Source organism: Apis florea, unplaced genomic scaffold (genome assembly GCF_048593485.1).
Source record: "Apis florea isolate Af1SG1 unplaced genomic scaffold, ASM4859348v1 contig_3772_pilon, whole genome shotgun sequence".
NCBI classification, from domain to species: domain Eukaryota; kingdom Metazoa; phylum Arthropoda; class Insecta; order Hymenoptera; family Apidae; genus Apis; species Apis florea.
In genome coordinates this window covers 1,480,183-1,503,135 of record NW_028256845.1, presented here as the reverse complement: position 1 = coordinate 1,503,135, position 22,953 = coordinate 1,480,183, and the positions used below count along the sequence as shown (strand labels likewise).

Sequence of the window (22,953 nt, the reverse complement as noted above, 5' to 3'; positions counted from 1 at the left end):
CGAGAGGACGGTAAGGCGCTCAACATTCGTCTGTGGTTTGGGCCATCGCTATCGCACTGTCCACACATCCTGACCCTACCTCACTCAACCTGGCTTTTACACGGCCGCGTAAATACCGCGATCCTACAAATTCCTACGTGCTCTCTCGCGTAGATTGTATACGCACACGCGTATATCGACCAACAAAAAAGATCCCACCCCTCTTTTCTTTTCGGCCAACATTTTAGCCCTCTCCCCTCCCAATCAAGCTAATACGCGATTCAACGGAGAGAAGAGAATTTAAATCCGTGGCCGTTTGTCCGGCTTTCTGTGATTCTGTATTCTTTGTGTCGTAAAAAAGGATGCGATCGATGCATTGGCTTTAAACTTTATACGGTTTTATTGGAAAATGGAGATCTTTTTCGAATATTTCGCACGGAAGAGAGAGAGACAGATAAAGAGAGAGGGGGGAGGAGGGCATAAGCTTAACTCCGAGTACGTATCTTTTTCGTACAGTTTTTGAAACAGGTCATCGAAATATGAAAAATAAGATTTTTATCGCGTTTGAATTGTTGAAGTTCGATGAAAATGATATTAAGCAATGGCCACGTTTGAAATTATTAATTCACACTGTACAAGCAGCGCTTGTTTATATATATATATAAAAGAATTAAATACGAAATTTGATTTCGTACTAGTCGAAGCACACCGAAGTTTCCTTCTGCACGTCTAAAAAATATTTTCAATTACCAGAGGCTTCCCTTGTGCCTCTTTAATTCTGAAATTGTACGAGTAGTAGACATCTCTTCTTAAGAAAGAATTATTTCTCTTTTTGAGAAGAGTTTCAACGTTTTGTCAGCAGGATCTCTCCTCCTATTGTTAACGTCGACAAAGAGTGATTGCAGCAACCGGACCAACCGGCCGTCGTTGCTGTATCCCCTTCGATCATTTCGCGAATTCTCGGATTTACCGAGATATCTTCCTCCTCCCCCCGCCTATAAATGACGATGATATAATAATAGATGTCGTTGCCTTATATTAAATGGTCAGGGATCTCTTTTCCTCGTTAGCCTCGGTGCATCCTGAAAAACAATGAAAGTTTACCCGACCTAAATGGAGGACTCGGCCGTCCCCCATTGTGCTCCCTTTGAATTGTAATCATCATACATCTGCTCGCGCGGTAAAACGTGAATAGTTAAGAAAGAAAAGGAGCTACACGAGCTCGAAGAATAAGTATTTTGAATAGTAAGTATATAGCAGTTAGGTTCAAGGCTAACTAGATCGAATCTTCGTCATCGTCGAACTACTCTTGTATACAATTTCTTCTTTCCCCCCCTCCCCCCTTTTTACTCTTCTTTCTAAAGTCAGAAAAGAAGGTTCGACATTCATTCTTGATTCGATATTAATTCGAGAACTCGTGAAATCGAAATCATTTTTTCAATCGTTTCCAATTAATGGCTAAGAATGGAACGTTCGAACGGTAGAATCGTGATTAGCTGCCAATCGAACAAATGTTAATTAAACCGATTCGTATTCGTGGAACACGGGTGACCAATTATAATTCTCGACGCGTGGAAAGGAGGCTGGGACGAGAATCGAAATTGTTCTATTCCCGTTTATTCTAAATTTTTGTCTCCAACGTGAACCGCATGCGGCCCAATCCGGGTCTCGATTTAATAACCAAAAGTTCGATACACCTTTCGCTATCGCCCTAAATCCAACCCATTACATTCACCGAGGCGGCCGCGATTTACCTCCTTCCCTTCCTTAGAGCCACTCCACTGACTTAAACTGTTGGACTTGCGACTTTAGGGGATTACCAGAGAATTTACCGAACTCCCTTGCACGGCGAACTACCGCCGTTTAAACTCGCTCCGATTATTTCCGAATTATCTTTACGCGTCCCGCGTGTTACGACTCCCGAAGAAAATTGCGTTATTTAGATAACCTTCTTTAAACGCGTTCAATTAAATCAAAGGGGGACTTTTAAATCTTTTTCTCTTTTCTTTTTCTTTTTTTCCTCTTTTTTCCCCCTTTATCTTTATTCGTTCTGTCGTTCTTTTATACCTTCAATTACGCTTAACCGTGGACGAAAGATAAAGTAACAAACGAATAAGTAAAATAATCTAAGACGTTAACGTTTCTGTATGTAATATTTCGAATAATAAATAAAAAAAGATACCGTACAAGATAATTCTCTCTTTCAACCTCGAAACGGTGATTGTGCATCAACCGCAAAAACCTGTGACGAGTAAACATAAAAAAAAAAAAAAAGGAAAAAAAGAGGAGAAAAAAGAAGAGAGAGAAAAAAAATCATCTAATGGCGAACATTTCACAGATGGAAACGTTGTCTCGGAACGTTTGAGCCAAAAGGGGGAAACGGAGAAGAGAAAGGAAAGGAGATATAAAGGAAAATGCGAAAAAAAAATCTCTCCACGTAGGAATTCCGTTCTTTTGGCGGAAATTCGATGCTGATGTGTCGGCTTTCGGACGGAGGTACGATACATTTATTGATCCTGTGGCATCAAACGTTTACGAGTCGCTCTTTGAACGCGAAGATGAAAGCATCGACGCCCGACAAGTGCACGCGTGGCTTAAGCACGCTTCTCTATTTTTACTCTCTCTCCGCGCCTTTGATGCACATTATCAGGACTCGCCTTTTATTCAGAAGCCCGAAATGCTCGGCGCTCTTTTAAACCCGACGGCGCGCTACGCGGAAGTTGTGCCTCGATTGTACGTTTATATTTTTCCTTCGACCGTGCCCGCCTCGATAGTTCGTCGACTCTCGTTGAAAAAGTAAATCGTCGATATTGATTTTTTTCCCTCGTCATCGTTTCATCCTGTTTCACCCCTGTTTCGTCCCATTTCTTTTTTTTTCTTTTTTTTTTTTTGAGAGAGGGGAAACCGCAGGCCCTAATTCCGACAATAAGATTTTAAAAAATGAAGGAAACGTTATTACGTGGATTGAAAATTAACGTAATTTGCGATAATAAAAATCTTTTGCAAAATTGGCGAAATCTTTGTAAAAGCAAGCTTCGTTTAATAATTTTCTTTATTTCTCGTCAAACGAATATTCACGAGCGAATATTGACGTAAGAAGAATAAAGAGACGGTTTTATTCATTCGCGCGACGAAGAACGAAATGATGCACGTAGAGTCGTTTTTCGAACGAAGGATCGATCGATGGAATCTAAGACGACGAGATCGATCGTGAAAAAATCGGCCATCAATTCGCGGAATTCACCCTCGTTTGATCGATCTTCGAGCCCTCGATGATTGAATCGACGAAAATCGAGGGAAGAGAGGGGAAGAATCGAGATATCCCAATCGTGACCGAGTCTCACGAGTATTAGGTAATAAAAGAGGGCGCTGGAGAGCCGCTGGTGCCCAACACTTTTTTATCGAGCTGCACGAGCCGAGATTTCGGGTGTCGCTCGTAAAAATTCCACCCTAAAATCTTATCTCCCTCTCCAACTCCGCGAGATATATATCTCCAAGTACAACACATCCCTCGAAGTCACTCCTCGGGAGCCGGCCTCGTAAGTTCCTGTGTGCTGTCGGGTTCGACTAAAATTGGAACAAACTGCGGAATCTGTTTCCGGTTACGTGTCTCTCTGAACAGAGAGAGGGTGCATATGTACGTAAGGAAGGAATGTTAGAGCGTGTTTAATCAAGTAACGAGTACAATTTCGATTCGAGTTTGCATTCGCGGGGATATTATTCCGACTTGGAAATATGGGGATTTGATATTTGTCAGAATGGGAGGGGGAAATGCCTGTTTAATAATTTAAAGGGCGGTACAATTATTGGATTAAGCGAGAGAATGTAAATTTAATCATTCTACTTATTTTTTTCTTTGCACGAGAAACGAACATTTCCTTTTTTTTCTCACGCGATTTTTCATCTAACTCGTTGAAAATATGAGGACACGAAGATATTGCAATTTGAGATTCGTTCGTTAAAAATAATTTCAGCGTAATAAAATTAATCCCTTAGAAAGAATGGAATGAATGGAGAAAATGTAATACAATGTATTTATACGATATCAATATCGAAAGTGATCGATCCAAGGAAAAACGAAATTGCAAAAAACGAAGCAAGTCGCTCTAACTGGTTATCCCTTTCGATTCGATTCACGACGAAAGAAGGGCCTGCGCTACGTTTCTTTCTCGAGATGGATGTTATTCAATGGAGAGAAAAATAGCGCAAAGGGAGAGCTCTAATCACGCGTCTACGGTTGCGCGGCACGTAGAAATTCAATAACGACGTAAACTCGATCACGGCGGGCAGGAGCGCATTCAACAACCGTTTGCCGTGTCACGAAGCAGGGGTTGGAAGTGTGGGGAGGCGCGGGTGAATCGACGGTAAGGATACCATTGTGATGTCCCATTCAATCGTGTACAACAGAAACACCATTAAGACCAGTTTGCACCGTTTCAATTAAAACGTAAACCTGCGACCGAGAAGGCATTGATTTCGACGTAACGCCGTTGCAATTAGCCGCCTTTGATTGCCGCTGATTAGGGGATCCAAGCCGAATTGACCAAAAATAATCATGGCCATTGTACCTTGATACAATTTCGAGCAATCATCGATTTCCCATTGGATTATATCCGGAAACCGATTTTCCATCCGGATAATTTTCCATGATTTAACGGTGTTCCTCCGAGAATGAAGAATTCGTGATACACTTGTTACAGTGATAAGATCACGAAATTGTCACCGTTTTTTCAGAGAATTCTTATATTTTCGCTTCAATAAAAGTAAATTTTTCTTTAGTATTTGGTCAATGTATTCGTATCTATCGTTCTGATTTGTTTTTATATTATGAAACAGACGTACGAATTTTTCATCGATCGATCTTTACACAGATCGTGTATGAGATTTATATAATTTACTAGAATTAAACGTTTCGCGTTTAAAATTAACAATGACAGCCTATCAAGTGAATCAGAATGGAATGGATTATAACGAGAGAAGTTACCTAATCCAAACGATGATTTCTTCTAACGAATAGGCGCGAGAAATGGAAGAGAAATAACAATTTTTCGAAGCCGCAAACGTCAAATAAATTTCTATTCCCTGGAATGTAACGCAACCCGCGTCAAAGCAGGGGCGCATCGCGGAAATCTTTATGAAAAATATCTGTCTGATACGGCCGACACATTGTTGATGCGGCGATGCTATCGTTGTATTAACACGTCACACTGGAATCGTACGTGTCTACCTTAAATGAGACACGCTCTGCGGGGTCTGATGCAATGCGCATTTCCACACATTTTCCATCGATCGGCCGGGAACCAAACACAGAGAACTGGCGGGCGGCGATAACGCACGATACGAGCGTGCGAGGCTATAAATCATTGCACAATGCGTCGTGTCGCCGATCGTTGCGTTAATCATATTCGCCCGTTTTAATAGAAAGAAAAATATCGAAAGTAAATGTTTTCGCTGGACACGTGTCCACGTGTCATCCGTAACCAAAGGAAACCAATGGCTCGCGTGTACGTTTTTAAAATTCGATAGTCCAAAAGTTCTGTTGTTCATAATATTAAACAGAATTCGATTGCATTATGAAGAAAATGACAAATTTTAAATCCTCCATCCCAATTGTATTATTTTAACAATAACGATCCACGTTTATTGTTTCGATACGATGAGTGTCGATTTCAAGATGATGAACGATAAGATGAGATATCATTCGAAAATAAAGAAAATACAAGAGGTGTGGTGTATTCGTATATAATCGCTGGATTCGAAAATCAAGCGGAACGGTATCTCAAATTCAACCGAATTAGAACTTCATTTACAGAGTGAGGAAGCTTTGATGATTATTTCTGGATACGGTTGTGTAGCCTCACCAATGGGGAACCTGTTGAAATTGCGATGAAACGGCGGAGAACGCAATTGCTCTTGGGAAGTGCACACACAGCTTAAACAGCCACGAAAAGGACGCGTATTTAAACGCGATTTGACGGTCAAACCTCTGGTTACCTCTGTTAACGCAGATCTTGGGGGTGTAGCATACGCACGGTAACGAGGGATTAATTAACGACTCGTGTACAGCACGGAAACCCAATGCATGTCGACCGACATGTCTGTGTTCACCGAGATAGAAACCTCAATTCTCTGTCGACCATGTACCCGAGGCATTTGCGTAATCTTCGCCAAGGAACCAGATAAAATTTCATGAAAATCGCATTACTTTCAATTATACCATGTATCATTGTATTGTACAATACGGTGAAATACGATTACTTTTAAAAATGTCCTTCTGAAATTGACAAAATTAAGAGATCGATGAGAAATTTGGAAAAATACTTTATAAAAGATTTGTATTCGAAAATTGCGCGAATGTGCGACGAATATCTAAACGATAAACAGTTTTTGTATATGTTTGTTTGCATGAGAAGTTGTACGTGAAAGGAACATCGAGGGAGGAACTTCTTCTTTCGTAAAAGCGTTGTGTCGTAATTACGTCGTTATAACATTTCCATCTAAATTTTATTATTTAGCGAGATGCCTTTTGACTTTATCCTCTCTGGCGAGATTGAAAATAGAATCGCTTCAAAACTTTATCCGAGAGAGAGAGAGAGAGAGAGAGAGAGAGAGAGAATTTTCTACGTTAAATATCGGTTGTCGTTAAACCGAGCTAAAGTGTAGCTAAATGCGTAACAATTCATAAATGTTTACTTCCGATTTAATCCGCGGAAAGGCGGAAAGAAAAGAGGAATAATATCAATTTATAGAGAGAGAAAAGAAAGAATTCAACGGAATTTAACATCGTCAAAATTAATTCAACTCGATTGAAACAATTACCTGAAATCTTAAGTTAAGAAGATCGAGTAATAAATTAATATACGTATCAATGTTCTCTCTATTTTTATTATAATTGAAATTTCGATCGATGAAATTAATTTTCCTATAAATTTAATTCAAATTTCCAAGTATTAACCAAATAATCTACTATGGATCCTCCCCTGTATATTCCACGAAATTTCACCGATTTAAACACCCCCTCCATTCTTTGTCAGACGCATAGTTAATTTTCGCGAACAACGAGAGTCACTCCAGGCTTTGTAATAATCTACGTCAATTCCCGGAACTATTATACAAAATTTCACGGTGGCGTTAATTAATAATGTCGATACTTTAGATCGGCCGGCGTTTCGAAACGCGCGAAATTCACGCTGGAATTGCGTGTACGGGGCTCGCGATGAACACAGCCGATTAACCCGACGCTTCGCGGAAAAGAAAGAAAGAGAATAGGAAGCGATCGAGTGCGTGCACAATGGCGCGATCGCTTTGGGAAAATACGAGTATCGAGTATTGGGAAAATGTTTCGTCGTTTAAAACTCGATTTTTCCACGTTCTTTGTTTTCTTCTTTTTTTTTTTTTTTCGATCGTTTCTGAAAAATTATAATTGGCGTTGGCCATCGTTAATTCTCTGAATCATCGATCGAGGAACGGATGTTGTTTTGTTTTGTTTTTGTTCCTGAGTTTCGATTGCTTTTCCATAGTAATCGTTGTACAGGAAAATTCGATCGTGGAAAAATTATGGACGAGAGCGAACTTTCGAAAAATTAATCTTTAACGACGGGTCACACCGAACCAAGTCGCGTGAATAATTCAATGGATAATCGATTGGTTAATAATACAACGGGAATTTCGATGCTTTCTGCATTTAGGGGAAATTAGAGCTATTGGTGGTGTACTGACGCGGTATTATTCGGTATGAATAATAATTTTCTATGAAATCGGGAATTTGCCGATTAACGTGATAATTGTTGCGATCGTTACCGTGATATTACGTTACATTCTCCTATATCGATATTTGTAATTTTATTTCAACATTCACTTTTTCAACGCTTCTGAAAAAATGATGTAAAAATTTCACGGATAAAAGTATTTTCATACTTTCGCAAGATTAAAATATCCTGTCCAATGTTCAACGTGTTTTAGTATCGAACAATATCGTCTCTTAAAAATCTTCACTATTCCCGTGAACACAACTTTGCAATGATTAGAAAACAATCTCTTCGATCCTTCTCCACTGCATTCGCGATGGCGGAATTACATTTCGAGGCGAAAAGGTTATCAAAAAGAAAAAAAAAAAAACGAAAATGTCAATCTGGTGTGGGAGGACGCGGCAAATATCAAACAGTGGGATGTGGCGAGAAAACTCGAAGGCTTCTTCTCTCTCTTTCTCTCTTTCTCGGTTTTTCTGTATTTGCAGCGAAGCGAGAAGAACCGTGCACACACGGCTAGGTGAACGCAAGGGATGAAAGTGGTCGGTCCGAGTCACCTACTTTCGTATCTCGCTCGTTTGTCAACGGCATCAGAGGGTGTGACGGGTTGGTGGAATCCTCAGAACGGGGGCTGGATGGTCCGCCGGACTCGTCGGCCGGGATTTAAAAGCGTTTCGATGTAAACATCCCTTGTTACTCGCGAATTCGGCCACCTAATTCCTTCCGAACGGTGGGACGAGCGATCGTCCCTCCCTTTCTGTCCCACGAGTTACATCCACTTTTCATTGATCGCGTTCTAATCAAATCTCGTTGAACGTCATCGTGAGTGAGAAGAAGAATAATTGAGAGGAGGATGCAGTGCGATTTAAAAATAATAATCAATTCGATATTAATTCTATCGTTGATCATCGTCTTGTTTTCATTCGGGAATAAATGAAAAGTAATGGAAAAAATGCATCTTTTGATTTAAATAATATATTTGATATTAATTTTTGCAAAACATTAGGATGAAAAGTTAATTGGATATCGTTCGTTTACCTCGATGTTTCACATCTGTCAGTAAAAGTGGTTTCACGTGTATACGATGCGTTGAGAAATTTAACACCGAAAATTAATATTTCCACGAAGAAACTCTTTGATCTATACGATTCTAGTAGTTTTTATGAGAATTCTTCCTGTAAAAAGTTTTCTCCTTTTTTTCATCAAATACGAGAAAGCACGAGTATAACTGAAGTAAATAAATCAGTTTTCCTCAACATTTTATATTTTAAATTTATGAAACGAATAGAATAAAACGGGGAACGTTTAATATAAAACATTTCTTTTTCTTGAAGGGAAGGATAAAAACCGTGTATTATAGAAATAAGAACATCTTCGCCTATCTTCTCATCAATCTATTTATATATCTCTCTCCAATTAAATTATTCAAATTCGTTCCCCATTCGATCATAACAATATTTCACGAAAAATGTAACGAAATTTCCAACAAATGGACCAGTCTTACCCTCCTTCAGAAACTACAGAAACAGATCAACCAAGAACCGAGGAAAGAAACGCGAAAGTTGTCGTCGAACCACCCGTTTCTTTATCCGATTATCATCGATACCAAGCACCGAGAAGAGGGGGTTCACCCCTCGAAAGGACAGGGTCCCCATACCTTCCAAGAACGGTCACTCCGGAATAATTATTCGCAAAGAGGATTAACTTCTCTTCCGCCTGATCTGCTCGTGACGAATCCTAAGTAGCTTGAACTCGTGGGATCTCGATCCCCTCCTCCCTCCCTGAATCTCTTTTTCCACCCATCGACGGAGTCGTGGCTGCCGCGTCGCGCTGTTTTAATTCATCCCCCACCCCCACCTCGCGAGAATAACGAGCTCCACGGGTCGCGTTTCCAGTTTGCGAATAGCCGGCCGACCGCCGCGAAATCCGCTTACCTTCTCCTATCTTTTGCTCGCGCAAAGCGGCCACGGAACGAGCAAAGGACAGATCCCAACCCCAATGATGTGTATATACGCGCGTCCAGTTTATACACATGTATATATATATATATATACATACACACACACGAGTGTATATTCGTGTGCGCAACAGGAGAGAATGGAGTGTGTACTGCCACGTTGTAGCGGCGAACTTTCACATTTTCCGCCGAGTCGAGGCGAGGGAGGAGGAAGGTTTTCGAGGATTCCGTGCTCGAGGAGGGGAGAGAGAGAGAGAGAGAGAGAGAAAAAGCCGACAATCTGCGCCTCGTTGGAGAAAAAAAAAGTCGAGCGACCAGCCCCTCTGCGAGCGAGCAAGTTCAGAGGATTGCAGTTGAGAAGCGTCGTACTCTCCGAGTAATAATAATACGTTTCGCCGGCGCAACGTTTAATCAACAACCTGCCTGCCTTCCTGCCTGCCTCCCTTCGAACTGCCGCCGCCTTTGAGCAAACTTTTCGCGCGGTTCCCCGATGAAAAAAATATTTATTGCGTACCCGCCCCCCCCCTTCTATCCCATTCGCGGTTGACCGGTATCGACACACCCGTCTTCACGAGGGTTTCGCGATGGACGGATAGGTGGATGAATGAAAGTGTGGAGGAGGAGGGGGATGACAGTGAAAGTTAAACAACTGTCCAACTGTTGCTCGTGTATGCTCCGACCGATGGTACGTCCACTTAATTACGAACGAAAGTGAGATATTAATTCTCGAGAGAAATTTTGTTGCGACCAAGCTTTTCTTCGAATCGAGCATCACTTTTTTCAGGAATTGTTAATTTCGCGTATAAAATTTAATGATTCAAAATTTTCGTCCGATCAGTTCAACAAAAAGGAAAAATAAAAATATCACCCGAGGAAAAATTAGAAAAGGTCGTCGATAAATTCCATCTTTTCGCAACAATCTACCCACGTATCGCTTCTTGTTTACGACGTTGAAAGTACAGAGAAAACCCGTCGTTCGTGAAAATTCTGTCGTACGTGTCCAAGCTATCGACGAGAATTGAAACCAAGTTGGTTGCGCGATGGAATCGAACATCGAAGAGATGGGACGAAGGGAAAAAAATAGGGGAAGAAAGATTCGAAGCCGCGGATTATCCACGAGATCATTGGAGCTCGATACTCTCGACAGAGCGCGGCTCCTCTCCCGGTGTAATAAAGCGGAATGGAAAAAATCGCGACCTAAATCTCGGCCACGTAACACCACTCCTATCACTCGACGCATCACCGAGCTCGTTAATGATCGTTTTAATGTATGCGACACGATACGCGGCCGTGGAATCGTTACTTTTCTTTTTTTTTTTTCTCTCTCTTTCTTCTCTGTGGAGCGGCGGACGGGCGGGCAGGAATTAATTAAAAATCCCATCAGCCGGTGGATTGTGTACTTTAAATCGGGAAACGATTTTCATCGGGCGAATAAATTGAAATCGACTCGAGGAAACAGACTTGTCGTGCTTGTCGGACTACTTTGCGGGATGGGGAGGAGGAGTTTTGTTCGAGATCAAACGGCGGAATAGATACCTTTGCCGGAGTGAGGAAGTAGGTTAACGTATTTAAAATCTCGATACAAAGTGACTGCGGGATAGATGTGGCCTAGAAAGATAGGAGGGAGAGACGAGAGGCTCGTTTCAAAAAATTTACGATCGTTTGTTGGGCGGGTGGAGAGGGAGGAGGATATCGGCGAGAGAAGTTTTCTTCCTCGTAAGAAAAGAAGAAACTACACTCGGAAATACACTCGGGTGGCCGGCTCCCGTTGAAAGGAGAAAATAATTATCGAGCGCGGTGGTCGCGAGGCGGGAACTTCGAAAGTAACGATCTCGTTATCGTTTCGCTTGGAGAGCCGAAGGACTTAAGATAATAAGTTTGCTCGGGAGGGTGGAGAACGTAATAAGGAACTAGAATAATCTCTCTCTCTTTCTCTCTCCGGTGAAAAGGAAATAGTATTCTCCACCGTCTCCACTCCGGCTTACTCAACTTATTAATTCCGTTAATAATTCCTTCATCCGATTTGACGTATCTGTACCGCGTACAGAGTCTCAAAGAGCCGCCCGTGTCTGCTATATTAGGATTAAAGTGGTGGAACGTTTTTTATCCTTCGCTCGAGAATTTCATTCAAGACGTGGAAGAAACGTGGAGGAATCTTTCTAATTCGAATCTCGATCGACTCTATCGATCGTTTTAACTAACTAGCGAGCGCTAGAATCGTTGACGAACGAAAACCTGTTAAACCGTGTAACTACACGGGATAAAAATAGATAAGGGTAAGGGAGATAAAGGGAGACGAAAGAAAGAGCTGTGAAAGATCCGACGCATCGAAAACCATGGTCTGAGGCGAAAGATTTCGGAACTTCCGGGGAAACTTGGGGAGGGGGGGGGAGGGGGAAGCGGACGAAGCGAAGCTTTTCTCGAATGTCATCTACAAGGAAACTTTTCGGTCACTGCACATTGTTCGAAGAAATAAACGGTGCAAGAGATAAGGGAAGAAGAACGAGAGAAAGAGAGAGAGAGAGAGAGAGAGAGAGGAGGAAAGCTCGACGAGATATCCACCAAGCCGGATTACTCCGTCCTTGTCCGACGGATGACGTTCAGGATCAAGCTCCACCCACGCACACATGCTCGGGCACAACGTAATACCCACACATTCGCGCTCACTCGTGCAATATCCGTGTACGTAAATAGTTGCGCAAGCTATAAACATCGATACACCTACACCTGTTCACGATAGAGGAGAGGAACGCACAATTTCTTCGAGACGACCCCGTTCCACAATACTCGGATATGACATACTTGGATAGGATTTAATGGAGAAACATTTGAATGGAACGTTGACCGTTACCTTCTCTGGGGTGATGAGCGGCGTGATGTACGTGGTGACCGCCGTCGTGTACACTTTTCGATGACTGCCGGGTGCTGCAGGTCACTCAGTACCGCCGCGAGTACCGAGCGCCGTGCGATCAACGCTATGGCCTTCCTTCCCCGCGGGAGGAGAAAAAGACGAGCGAGAGACGGACGTACGTCTCGTATCGCACGCTTTCTCAGCACACGCGCCGCGTACAATGTCGCGAAAGGCTTCCGAAAGGACGCGAACGTCGCGATCGTTTCGTGACAGCAACTCTTCTGGCTCCGGCTGACGATCGCGCGTCGGTGTGCGCGAATCCCTGTTGCCACTGTTCTAACGGCGAGGAACGAACGGGCACGAACGGCGAACCGGGCTCGAGAACTCGATCGAACGATCGAACTCGCACAACTCGGGCTTCGATCGAAGCAACGGCGGGATCCTCTTGATCGAAACTTCTTAAACTCGTCGAACGGGTTACATTCGCGCGCGGTACTCGTCACACTTACTTGTCACGTTATAAATCGTGGTCGTACTACTACTATCTCTCTGCGGGCACTCTCGGTCGAGCTTCGGTGAACACGCGTGAAAGAACGCACGGCAGGCCGATGAACGACGACACACTGAGACAACAACGAATAACGAATCCACACAGCAGAGGCTGGGAGAGATTGAAATCTCGATCTCGAGATCGATCCTTCGTGTATTCGACAACGTATCGACGCGTGACGTCTTCCGGTGTTTCGTCACGGATCTTGATCGCAGGGGATCGAAGAGAATCCTTCGGGCTCGTTAATCCTCGTCACCCTGCCCTCTTCTCTTCGTGCACCGTTGAAGTGCACGGGGGAGCCGAAACGGTCGGTGAGCGAGAGGTTGAAAGGAGAGAGAGGCCGATGTATTAATCCGTGGAGCACAGAGAGGTGCAGGTGGTCGTTGTCGCGCTCCTTGTCGCCGTGCGTCGAGTTCAATGCTGCACGCTGTGATGCCGAGAACGGAATGGGGCGACCGTGGAGGCCCGGGCAGTGGAGCCGTAGCGAGGGGAGGTAGAGGAGCCGCGCGGCACCCGATGGTGGGGTGCGCGCTCGAGGAGCGAGGGATAGAACGGGGAGGGGCCCCTTCCCCCTCGCCCTCGAGTTTCGCCACTATCAGGCGACCGCTACCCCTCCGAGGCGCGCAGGCGCCCCCGGGGCGCTGCCGTCGCTCGAGGGGGATAGCGCCTCTCTCGATTCCGTGCCGGAGAAACCTCGCCTCGTGCGACGGAGAGGGAGGAGGGATGGAGAGAGAGAGCGAGAGAGAGAGAGAGGGAGGGAGAGACGGTGGAAGAGGGAGAGGAATCGTTTCTGTTCCTCCTTCTCGCCTGTTTCCTTCCTTCCCACGGCGAACACCCCAGCATCGACCGACACAGCGCTGCACGCCACGCCGCCACTCCGCGCCACTCCGTGCTCCTCCTCGCCACGCCGACCCAACGGGAATACTTAATGCCAGCAGAGAGCCTGACTGCCTGACTGCTCCTCCTCGCCACGCCACGCTCGCTTGACGGCGGGATAGAAACGGTGGGGAAGGAGGGACGGAGCGAACACGTCAGGAGGGAGGAAGAAGGAGGATGACGCCGGATTGTGCTCGCGAGCATCGTGTTGCACCGAAGCGGAGCGTTTTCGGTGCATGACTACTTGTTACGCGTCCGTGAGCCGAACCCGCCTCGTGCCATCCGAGTCGAATCGAATCCAAGTGTTTCTTTGCCGCATCCTCCTGCTGACCGACCCCTCCCTCCTTTCGATGCCGATTCAACGAGAGATTCTCGTCGAGGACGCGCGAGAAATCCGATTCAACGATAATAATTTCGTGATTCGTTGCGTGGACGGAGATTGCAAATCACGAGAGCGGCCGGTTAATTCTCTTTCGGTAACTGGGCCACTGACGTAACGTCTCATTGACGCGCGAGCAACACACAACAAGAAGGATTACGGGCGAGTCGAGTCCGTACGAAGTGGTACGAGCTCGCGCTTAAGGAGCCCCCCTCCGGCCTGACTAATATTGACCACTACCACTTCCGCCCGGAGAGCCGAAAACCTGCCACTTCGCCGGGTTCCCGGTGCGGCTGGCCGAGGGCCAGCCTCCGCTCTCGCGCGTCCACCGCCTCGGTGTAAACGTATCCTACGCTTAACGCGGAAGGAAGGGGCTAACCTAACCTAGAAAGATTTCATTGAGTCGCAACGTGACTTGGCCCGTTGCCAATACTATGAACGCTACGCACACCCGCGCCCTCGGCGCCCCGCTCGTTTCGCTTAAGCACGCGGTGGGATTTCCTACAAAAAAGAAAAAAAAAAATAGAAAAGAAGAAAAAACAAGGTTGGTGGAAGTCTCGTAGTCGCACAATTCTCGTCGCGCTTCGCCGCTTTCTTCTCCGTTTCTCGCGGAGAGAGAGAGAGAGAGAGAGATAGAGATAGAGAGAGAGAGAGAGAGAGAGAGAGAGAGAGAGAAGCGAGAAAGATTTCCATGTCGATGTTTTAATATAAAAAAAAGGAAAAAGAAAAAGGAGGAGAAGAAGAAAAAGAAGAAGAAGTTTACTTTTCTAATTTTTTGCTAACTTGCTCCTTCTATCTCCCTCCCTCTCTCTCTCTCTCTCTTAATTCCGCAATTTTTATCAACTACATAATCTATCAACGGGAAAATTTATTTCGAGCTATTAAAGCTCAGTTTGCAGGAAGTCTGTGAGAAGCTGATAACTTGTTGCAGAGAGAGCCAGGGGCGGTAAGTATTAAATCGTTTAAAAAACTTGCGAGCCTCGCTCGTTTCGCCTTTCGCTTTCACTATCGCTCGACGACAGCCAATCCTTGTTGTTTTCTCTCTCTCTCTCTCTCTCTCTCTCTCTCTCTCTCCTCTTTTTTTCAAGCGTAATCTCATCATCTCAGCCCTTTATATACAAAGTCCTTCACGGAGGAGAAGCACTCTCTGAGGAGAGGAATAACACGACCAATAACTTCTACAGGATTTAACTGTCGCATTTATTCCCTGTAACGTCGGGCACAATTGGTCGGGCGAAATATTGCGGAATAGGGCCGTGACCCGACCTTATTAGGGGCCGGTGTTGCTTGTTCTATAAACGGGCGACGCCAGAGGTGTTAGGAGCACGGGCAACATCAACTTGCCATTCCGGAATGATAACGGTCGGGGGGCGAGGCGAGGAGGAGGAACAAGGAGGCGGAAAACGGTGGTGTATTCAGTATTTGGCTTACATCCAGAGCAAGATGCTCAATGAACTTGGCGGGAAAACCACACTGGCGTGTGCTTCCTTCTGCCGTGCGGGCGATGCAACTACAACCGATGTTCAATATCCTCGCCTGAAAACGCAATACGATCTGTAGACCAGAGATCTCTATGGACGACTGCACTGTGATTTTGATCACGCGTCGATTACGTTCGTGGTTTAACAATAAATAACGAAGATGAATTAATCAACTCTTGCAAGCGATTTCTTTTGTCTTTGGTTTTATTCTTTGAAAGAGCATAATATCGATAGATCTTACGTAGCACGTAAGAAGTTGAGCGTGTCAGTTTCGATGATCGTAATATAAGAATCCCAACAATTTTTTTCATGGATATAAATAGATCGTGTCCTTGTCTCGATCACCTGTCAGCTGATGCATGAATCATTCTAAATCCATTTAGCTTTAATAGGATATAGATATTCACGATGAATATTCACTGCTTCCCCCGAAGTAATATGAATATCGCATATTATTTTCTATATTTTCTTCAATCTTCAGCAATCGCATATTGCTCTTTGTTTAATAATTTGATTCATAGTCTCCCTTTTTATTCAAACAGAGAATTTGTAGAAATTGTGAGGGGAGAATTTTTGTACGCGTAATTGAACGAATTTATATAATATTTTTCATCGTACCCTTTCAGTTTATGAAGTAAATATTTTGCTGGAAATAAAGTTTAATTTATTATGTTTTTATCCATCCTCGTGTATATACAAATATCCGTTTCTTTTTTCCTATCTTTAAAAATTCTTCCAACAATAGTTTATACTCTGAGAAGCTGCTTAAGAGAACGAGACGCGTAAATATACGACTAAATAGTAAAATTCACAAACGTGTTCAAAACGTATCCTCATCGTCTTTGTCGCTAATTACGAATGCAACCTCGAGAGTTGGAATTTCTTTTTCCGAATAATTCGCGTGCAACGATGGAAGAAAAAGCGATAAAATTTCGGAAAAGCGAATTTGAAATTTCGGGTCGGGTGGAAAATTATTATCAAGACCGAGTGCGCGAAACGAGGAAAGTTTTAACGCGCGGCACAAGCGTGGAAAAACACGAATTCTTTCACGAGCAGCCACGTCACGAAAATTAAAAAAGGAGGGAAACGCTCGCGCCCCTCCGGTATATTTTCATAAACCGTGAAGATTAGCGTAACTCGTACGTGGTGCAGGCACACACTCGCCACGTTGAAGAATTTAAACGATCGACGTGAGCCATTTCGACCGTCCCGCAATAGTCATTACTCCGGGGATTGTCAACTGGCAAGGATGACGTGTAATCATGATATTGGAACGTAACCGAGTTATCAGGGCGCAGGATGGGTCAGCCCTTTCCTCCAGGGTCCCCGATCGGCCTCTGTACACGGTGCACAAGCTCCACGGACATGTCAACACACTGTTTGCGCACCAGCAACACGAGCCACGTTCTATTGGAATTATGGCGAGTAGCGTAAAACGATAAGCCGAACTGCAGCCATCCTAATTGCCGCTCCGTGTTCACGATCGATGCGTGAATTGATATTTCTATTCACGAATTGATTTTTAATTGCACGAACAATAATTCGATAGATTTCGAGCGAGATATATGCGAGTTCGAAAGGTGAGATAAATCAGGTTGGAGATAAAAAGGAAATACGTACGTCGATGATGATAATTTAATCGCCAATAACGAGCGTTCCCTTTAAAGGGATAATATTGCAACGTCGTGAAAACCTCGAACAAATTATTAATTGCACGCGAAAGAGGTGCATCGTCAATGGACGAACCGTGGTTTCCTGCAACGAGAGGAGAGAAAGGAAGGGTTCCCTTTCAACCGCGATTCCGCGATCGAACAAAAGCCGGCCAGTTTAAACAGCTAAGTGCATCACAAAGCGGGCGGCAAAAACCGTGCTCCGGCTGTTTACGTAACCGAATCGATGAAACGGTGTTTCAGGCCGTCCGCTCTCCGGGAAACATAAATTATAAACGAAAAGAACAGTGGAAAAGTTTCCATCCCCGGCTCCCCTCGAGCCCCGTCGCCGCCGCTGCCTCCGGTGCACTCCGATATTTGTCTCGACGACGGTACAAGGGCAGCGTGTTTTCGACGGCGATGAAGAAAACAGTCAGACGGGAGTCTCGTGCCTCTCCGCATACAGGATGAAAGAGGAGAAGGAGAAGGAGGAGGAATGGACGGAGTTTGGGAAAGATGGAAGAGAGGACGGATGCTCTCGATCGACGAGGCAGCCAACTGTAACCGAAACTGTTCGACGTCGACCCAGTTTGTTTTGTTTTCGCGCTACGTTACACGTGCCAGCCGAGTTTTAAATCGCGATTATTACTTTCGACAATTATCCTTCGAGATATCTACTACGACAACTCGTCCAAGACCCGCTTCTTCTTACCTACTCTCTTATATTCTTGTATTTTCTTATGTATTCTCTCTCGTTTTCTCTTATTTGCCATCGTGCGAGAACAAAATTCCCACGAGTCTCTCTCTCTCTCTCTCTCTCCACCCCCTTCTCCGATCCGCGTCGCGCAACCTCGAACGAAACGAGCGGTTTTCGAAACTTTTCTAAAATATCAGAACCTCTTCCTTTGCATTCGAGAGTTCAAGAATGCGTATCCGCCCTCCTCGCTTCCCCCGGATACCATCATCGTGTTCCACCGCTCCGCTTCATCCCCTTTCATCCCCTTCGAATCTCTCGCTCGCTGCCCTTTCAAACGCCTCGAGGAGGTCGATCGGGGAGAAAAGGAAGATCGAACCCGATCGAGGCAAGGAAAGGAACGGATAAGAGATGGATAAATAGTTCGAATCACGCGATCCCAGTAATTAATAGAGCGCACGAGAACGCGACTCTCGTCGACATCCTTGCCCCCTTTGTACTTTCATGAAACTTTCCATTACGATTCACAATAAGTCGCCCCTTATCGTATCGCGTTCATCAAAATTGTTGCCATTTTTAAATGATACGTTGCGCAGGAGCAACGTAAAAAAAAAAAAAAAAAAGGAAGAAAAGAAAAACAGGAAAGAAAAAAAATAGTAAGGAGTAAAACACGACGGTGGTCACTAAGATCTTAAATCTAACGTGGAAAGCACGGTACGTTGTAAGTGGTTGGCTACGTATGTCCGTGAGTAGAATAAAGATAAGAGGTATTCGTAGACGTAATACTAATGTAAAGACCCCCGGCGAGCAATTTTTCATCGAAGATTTCGACGAAAGGGGATTTAAAGTGGTAACGGGAGTGCGATTCGGCGCGATCCTTTTCAAGAAAGATTCATTAAGCGAGGAAGCCATTACCGATAAAGGTAAACGGTCCGGTGCACGATTTGTCACAGGCGTCTTTGGTCACCGGGATTTTTCAGGTTACGCTTCAGATGGTGCGAAGGAATTTATATCTGGCCACGAGCGAGGTGGACCAGAAGCGAGGAGGGTTTTTCTTCTCGAGCCGTTTCTTCCAGTCGTTTCAACTCGTCCTCGGCAAAGACCGAAGAGGGCGGAGAAAGAGAGAGAGAGAGAGAGAGGAGGGGGAGGGGGAAAGAAGCGCGGAGAACGAGTTGGCTCGGTGCTTGAAGTAAATCAAAGGAAGGAAATGAATTTTTATTGAAGAAAAGGGGGCACGGCTCGGCGGAACTCGGAGCCAGAAGGCTCTCTCTTGCATCGCGGCTTAAATGAAATCTGTGAAAAGTTGCGTGAGAAACAATACGCTTCCAGTCGGTCCCTTTTCCCCCGCTTACGCCCTTAAAAAACTATCCCCCGAGGAACCGAGCCCGGTTCGGTGGATTTCTTCAATCTTTCCTTCGCCCGTTTTTATCAACCTCTTGTTTTTCCTCTTTCCCGTATTTCCTCCCCCTTCCTTTTCCCTCCCAGTTCCTTTTCGTTGAATCTTTATGAGGTGATTAATGGTATTAATAAGAGGGTAACCTTCTTTTGCCCCAACGAGCCCCGGGGAAACGTCTCTCGTTCTTTTCCTACCGCCTCGATTTGAATGCTCAATGGATTAATGGCCCCTTCGGTGGTGGGTTCCGCGAGACACAACGGAGAAACCTCGTCCTTCGATCCCTGTCTATACCGGTTCCGTACATCGCTATGTGCAAAACTGTCCTGCGTTTACTATTGTTTTACTACGTTTCAATGATGAACGTACGAATCTCTCCAACATCTCTCCTGCTTTGGTTTCTTTCGAAAATATGAAACGAACCGCGTATATTTACCGCGTAAAATCCAAACTTTCGTTTCAAGTTTCTTCTCGAATTTCCTCCCGTTTTACGATTCCGTTAGATTTTCAAAAAATTGATATCCACCGTTAAAACTCCTTCAATTTTCGATCAGTTCTCGATGTTCTGGTAAAATGCACGCAATCAGTCTACAGCGTTCTACACAAATGTTTATACAAATCTCCGTGGTCGGGTTATGGCCGCGAGAGCGAGAGATTAATGAAAGCTGGGACGAAGAGCAAGGTAGTAACGCAGCCGTGGGTAGAGCATCGCAACTGCGCGCCATTTGTGTTTGCACAGGCGAAGGAAGGAAGAGGAAGAGGACTGGTAACCGTGCGCGAAATGTACACGCAGGTGTATGTCCGCGGCATCCTATATCCTATCCCCCTCCCTGCTGCTGAAACTCCGTAATGACTGTCGCTCGTTTAGATTGGTTTACACCGTAATGCGTTTGAGGATGTAATGGCGCGTACCCGATTAGTACGCGGTACTCTCTATATTACTTCTGGAATTATGACCGGTTTTCCGCAGCCGAGATTTACTCGGCCGGCCGATTTTCTCGACGTTTATGAATGAACGCTCGCTAGGAGGAGGAATCTCGTAATCTTGTTTCCCCGATTTATCGACCGAGTCGCGTTGTGCGAGCAACGTTCGGAAGAAGGATATTTCGGGGGGATTCATCTGACGATTCGTTTCATTGATTCGATGCGAACACGGCGAGATGATGATGATGTAATATGAAATTTACAAATATAGAATATTTTCAATATATTGTTAAAAATTCATAAATGAAAATACAAGATAGATTGTTTTATACATCGTTATTTTTCTCGGTTGGCAATTTGTTTGACTTGTTATTTATACCCGCATTTCTTTCACATTCTATCGAGAATGCAATAATTGCTCGATTTCACTGGGAAATCATAATAGATTATTTTAGGACTTTTTTTGAACGTTGTTGACAAGAGATTTTGCATTGGGCAGAAAGCAAGTATTTTTGTACGTATTGTACGTGATATTCAAGATTCAACGCATAATAACACCAACAATGAAAAAATTTTTGATAAATATCAACTCTGCGACACGAGGAAGCAATTTAATTATCACGCAAATATATCGATATAAATATAATATCTCTCTCTCTCTCCCTCCCTCTCTCTCTCTTTGTTTCCTTTCAAATTCTTTCATCAACGTACAACGTAAAACGTTCGATATCTCGAAATCCAACTCGCGCGCATTAATTTCTATCGATCCATCCTTTAATTCGAACGTCAATTACGCAAAAAGCACGTATTCAACTCCTTCGAAAGTGTACTATACTTTTTCAATCTTTTATCCCCCCTCCTTCCTGCCCTCCCTCCCCCTCCTCCCCCCTCCCCCACGCCCCGCGATCATCGATACGCGTTTCGCGTTAATCAACGGGGATTACACGAATCGTGAAAGTAATTAGCGAAACGTAATTAAAAGGTCGGATCGTTTGAAAATGTGCTCGAGGAATTTCCACTTGTGTAACGTAGTATCTCGCGCCTGTAATTAACCGTGGGCCGAGTAGACAACGTCGAAAATCGCGAGACTTTCGATTACTAGAAATCAAGTCGAGTCGAATGAATTCTTCCTTTTTTTTTTTTTTTTTTTTCCCCTCCGCGGCCAACTTCGTTTTCCCCCGTCTGAGACGAGGGGGCGTCTTGTAACGGGCCGAGTGTAAATACGAAAATTCGAGCCACGCTCGACTATGGTTCCCTGAATAGACAAATATACGCATCTATAGCGTAATAAAGTAACGCGTTTAACGAATTCGCGAAATCGTTATTAACCGAAAACCGGGAGCATTAACGAGAGAAATTAGTGACTGCAGCTCGAAATATTCGGTGGATAAAGGAGATATTTAGAGGAACGTTTCGAGGTATAATAAAATTATATTCCGGTGTAACCGCGTGAACCGCGTTTGATTGAATTTTCCAAGTGTGATGATTTAAGAGGGTTTAAAGAAAAAAAAAATATATATATATATATAGAACGAGAGAGGCGAGAGATTGTGGAAGGCGGAATTCGCTCATCATCTATCCCTGAACTTTACCGCCCTCTGTAATAAAATACTGAAACTCATTCCCTAGTTCCACTTGACCTATTGAATACTTTATCCACGAATTACCATCTCCTTTCGACCAATTTCGAATTTGAACGATAAAATCGACGATAATAACACCGACGAATGAATATTCGAAGGAATATCATATATATTTTTCGAGCAGAAAAATTTCTTTATCTAAAAGTATTCTCTATTGTAAAAACCTAATACACTTCGTTATTACATTTCATTAAATATCGTAACCATCATGAAATTTAACGATCGTTACGAAAAACGGCTATAATGGAAAAATCAATTACAAATTCTCCCGGGAAACCTAATCGAAAAAAAAAAAAAAGAGAACGAAAAGAAGAGACATCACACGGAATACTAATAATCGTCTGTGAAGCGAAAACAAAGAAATCGCCTCTATCATCCTTCCACACATTCTCAAAACCGATACCCCCCCTATCGTGGATACGAAGGAACGAAAGGATAATGCCTATTTAATATCAGAGTATCAGTTTTATTTTACAGCCACTTTCCATAAAACTTAAGAAGCGGAGAGGAAGAGGAAATCTCGTCTCGGTTCCTCGCGGGTGCTCTCGTCGTGTCTCCGGTTTTCACACGGCCAACCAACCACCTCTCGAAAACCTTTCTAACAGCGACACAAAGGGAAGCGGCAGAAACGGGACAAAGATGTTTGGAGGAGAGAAAGATGGATCTTTTCGTAACCGTAATGAAACTGCCTAAGTAATCTTAGAACCTGTGCGTACATCCTATCTCGCTCACCTCGCCGCGGATCTCGGCCCCGGGTTAAATGTCTTGAAATGGATATTCCTGCTGGTAGCGGCGCAGAACGGCGACGTGCACAACTTACCGTTTCGGA

At 44.1% G+C, this 22,953-nt stretch overlaps 1 protein-coding gene across 18 annotated transcripts in view; it reads right to left on the bottom strand.

The window, feature by feature from the left end:
* Positions 1 to 22,953, bottom strand: part of Rbp6 (RNA-binding protein 6) — a 748,813-nt gene that overhangs the window by 228,410 nt on the left and 497,450 nt on the right. Inside the window, exon 1 of one of the 18 annotated variants that reach the window (XM_012495560.3) lies at positions 12,536 to 13,531. The exons of 16 other annotated variants lie outside the window; for them this stretch is intronic. The gene's annotated coding sequence lies outside the window, so the exon portion shown is untranslated. Of the gene's footprint in view, positions 1 to 12,535; positions 13,532 to 22,953 lie in introns of those variants that run through there. One more of the 18 variants, XM_012495562.3, reaches the window with a different exon arrangement.